The sequence below is a fragment of the Symphalangus syndactylus genome, chromosome 17 (genome assembly GCF_028878055.3).
Source record: "Symphalangus syndactylus isolate Jambi chromosome 17, NHGRI_mSymSyn1-v2.1_pri, whole genome shotgun sequence".
Lineage (NCBI taxonomy): Eukaryota > Metazoa > Chordata > Mammalia > Primates > Hylobatidae > Symphalangus > Symphalangus syndactylus.
The window spans coordinates 39,516,247-39,520,689 of NC_072439.2; positions in this window are offsets into that span (position 1 = coordinate 39,516,247).

Sequence of the window (4,443 nt, forward strand, 5' to 3'; positions counted from 1 at the left end):
GATAAGCAAATAGAAATGGTTAAGGTATTCCTAAAATTTCTGCATATTCAGAGTCTCAATCTTGTAAAATACTTTTATAGTGAGAGCTATTGATGTCCACATTTTTCAACAAAACATTATGCCCTGTGCCACAAAGATTTTAATTAAATAGGCTTATTTAATTAAATCACTTAATTTAATGAATGATTGATTTAAATTATTTAATTAAATAGATTTCCCCAAAGCATTTATTATGAAAAATTTTAAAGATACAGAGAAGTTCAAAGAATAGCAGAATGGAAAACTAGAACTGCTCTCTACCCAGGGTCAGTCATTGATGAATCACAGCTGTTGCCTGGTTAACAGTAACTTTATGACAATATCAATTTTAAGTACATTCCAATTTTGGAAATGTTTGAAACAAAAAATTTTTCATTCTAGAATCAAAGAAATATATTCTGTATATTGCAGGTATGTAATATGTGCACATTATATTCATATGTGTTTACAAAGTTCATTTTTATACCTTCATATTCATTTTTATGAGCATTTTTATGCAGAGATTTTCAACAATATTGAAAACACTGACTAACTTGACAGATTGAATGGTAAGTTCTTATCACAACATAGACTATGGTGTAGAATATGGAAAAAAGTAAGTTTTGAGGATCCAAATCTAATACAGTTTCAGTTTTCTTGGATCTTTCCATCTTTCTGAGAGTCAATGGAAGCTCACATATACTATTAATGAGAAATTCAGATACAAAAATTATAAGCCTAAACATGGCCCAAATTTTGCTGTTTAACCTTAGGCACTGTTCTCAATCTCTTTTCTGCAGCAGTTTTTACCATCTGCTATGAAAGGACTATTGCTGCCTATGGTATTGCCTTAAAGAGGTCATTAAAACTTTCTCCTATGTCCAGGGTATCTGACAAAAAACCTACAAACTGCTACCATCATTTAGAAAAGATGTTGGAAAAATTGAAAACACAAGGTGTTACTCTTCCAGTTCAACAATGACATACAGAAAAATTTGTAAGCTCATGAAAAAGCCTATTCTATTGAGGTTTTCAGGCTACGTGAATAGAACCAAATATGCTCAGGACTTGTAGGACTGACTGAAATGTAAGGATTAGATTGCGTTTCAAACAACAAAATAAAATTAGATACAATGTTTCTCATGAAGGAAAATGAATCTGTCAGAATGGGGAAGCATTGCAAACCTGTTTTCTCTAAAGGATGTTTGCTTTTACAAACTGAAAACTAAAGCCACTTTTCAGCATACAATTTTCAAAATAACATATGTGGTGTTCTTTAAACAAGTGGGAGAAAAATCAATGCATATTTATGGTCAAAAAATTCAATTAGCGGTTATCAGCAGGTGAGCACCAATTTGTTTTCCTTCAGTGACCTGAAAGTGGATTTTTATTTTTGATTTTATTTATGCCTTTAACTATTTTGCATCCTCAGAATTTCTTTCTACTTTTGATCTGATAATTGAGATCATAATAATCATTCTATTTATGTCTAGATGATCCCGTTTCTACATTGTCATCAGGCATCACTTGCCTTTTCTTTACAAGTGGCAGGTGGGAAAAATCTTCAGCTGATCCAAAGGGAAGACTATTAGGTCATCAGTGAAAAAATGAAGTCATTCTCCCTGTGGATGTTTCAAGAGAACCTGTCTGGAAACTTTTACTTCTCAAAATCAGCTTTTGAGTGCAATTAGCTACTAGTTCCACCCCAGAATTTATTTCCTGCTTTTCCTCATTGGAATTTAACCAACAGTTTACCTTTCCTAACTAAAACTCCTCGTTGTTTAATTCTTTAAATCACAGTATGTTACAGATGATTTGGAACTTAGACACTGTCTAGTGCTTTATTCTATTTGTTCCATGAAGCTTTTTGTGGGGAGTAAGAGAGAGGACCTGGACCCCTTGTCCCTATTCTCTTCTCCTCTTAGTCCATTTCCTGTTGTTTATAACAGAATATTGGAAATTGGGTAATTTACAAATAAAACGAATTTATTTCACATGATTATAGAGGCTGGAAAGTCCAAGGTCAAGGGACTGCATCTAGTGATGGTCTTCTTGCTGGTGAGGACTCTCTGCAGAGTTCCAAAGCTGCACAGGGCATTATATGGCAAGAGGGTTGAGTGTGCTAGCTGTGGTCCCTCTACCTCTTCTTATAAAGCCACCAGTCCCAGTCCTATGATAACCCAGTAATCTATTTAGCCCATTAATCCATGAATGGATTAATCCATTCATGAGTGCAGAGCTCTCATGACTCAATTACCTCTGAAGGTGCCATCTCTCAATACTGCTACATTGGGGATTAAATTACAACGTGAGTTTTCTAGGGGAGAAACATTCAAACCAGAGCATCCTCCCTTGATTAATACATTGGTTTATCTGTTTTATTTTATTTGAAGAGAATTTTCCACTAAGAAAGTTTTAAAAACCCCACCCTGCCCTCTGGCTTTTCAGGTTAGCCAACTAGGAATCTTAAAATGGATCAAAGCTTACTTAGTCAACACAGAGCTGGAGCCATAATCTAAGCCTTCTCACTTCCAGTCAGCAGTCTTTCCACTATAATGCATTGTCTCTGCTTGGGTAGGTGACATATGTTGGGTCATCTTTGTTTTTTGTTTTTTGTTTTTTTGTTTTTTGTTTTTTGTTTTTTGAGAGGAGGTTGCACTCTTGTTGCCCAGGCTGGAGTGCAATGGCACGATCTTGGCTCACTGCAACCTCTGCCTCCCAGGTTCAAGCAATTCTCCTGCCTCAGCCTCCCAAGTAGCTGAGATTACAGCCATGTGCCACCACATCCAGCTATTTTGTATTTTTAGTAGAGACAGGGTTTCTCCATGTTGGTCAGGCTGGTCTTGAACTCCTGACCTCAAGTGATCTGCCCACCTCGGTCTCCCAAAGTGCTGGGATTTACAGGCGTGAGCCACCGTGCCTGGCCACCTTTGTTTTTCAGATATAGTTTATTATTTTTTTAGGACCTAACTATGGTGAATTTCAGAAACCCCTCTTGAATTAACTTTAAGGGAAAAAAGAGAAAATGTATTGGCAGAATTCAAGGGAATCCAAGGAGTAATTGAACAACCAGAATCCGGAGAGTAACTAAACAACCAGACTAAAGGAGGGAAAGACGGTTGCCATCGGACTTCTGGAGCAGCTGGAACACAGGGTCTGAGAGCTGAGGGCTTTTCTCTGTTGTCTAACTTTCTCTCTGTTCCTTTTTTCTTTTCTCTTTGCTATTCCTTCTACATAGTGGAAAACACCCTGGCCCAGACTGGATTTCCAAATTACAAATTTCAACTTCAACCAACATGAGCGAAACTGATCTTATTTAACTCTGTCGTTCCCAAGACCAACATTGCCAGGAAAGAAAGCTACTTGGTAAGCATAGATTAAGTGGCAAGTGCTGGCTGAATCAATTTGGCCAGAGAAAACATTTCTTTTAAAAATGGCTGCTCCCATCTTTAAAGGAAACTAGCAGATGAAGGACATGAGGGAGGAGAAACAATAGTTTCCAGAAAAATAAGGGTTTGGACCAAAAAAGAAAGCTCTGTTTACACTTGATCTTAGCCAAAAGGCCGAGAAGCGATAGAAAGCTCTGTTTAGTTAAATTTTTTTTTTTTTTTTTTTTTTTTTTTTGGTACAGACATTCTCACTATGTTGCCCAGGCTGGTTTCAATCTCCTGAGCTCAAGAAATCCTCCCATATCAGCCTCCCAAAGAGCTGGGATTACAGGCATGAGCCACTGCACCTAGCCAGAATGTTTATTTTAAGCTTTGCACACACACATGCACATATACACAATATGAATTTTTCAAAACCTTCAATAGTACTTAAAAATTGACTTAACAGGTTTTGTAAAAGTAGAGTGTTAAAATTTTTTCTCAATATTCCTCTATGTATGTTCCATGTCTCTAACAAGAAACTATAAGCACTTTAAGATCTTTCTTTAAAGAAGAAAAATAAAGCAATATATCCCCCACAGTACTAAGAATAATGTTAGATCACAAAATTGGTGCTGATTTAATATATATTGAATTAAGTTAAATTAATAAGGAATTAATCATTCATCTCTTTCAAATAAATTATTTGTTTATTTATTGGCCCCATAATGGTCTATCCAAATAAGAACTTTGTTCTATAGAAAGGTGATAGTAATAATACAGTGTTGTGGGAACATATTCACTTTTATTTGAAATCTGATGTCCAGGATATCAACCACTAAATTGATACGTGAACATGATCAAGTAAGAGCCTGTTTTCTCATCTGTAAAATGAACCAAGTGATCTTAAAGTTTATTTCAGAAAAAATGCTATTAAAGCCACAAAACATTAGTATTTCAAAAGTAGTAAGTGTATGCCACCTGTTCACACAGCAACTAATGTTTTACCTCTATAGTTTTTGATCTAGATGTTTCAAGCTCCTCTTCTATTAGCAAA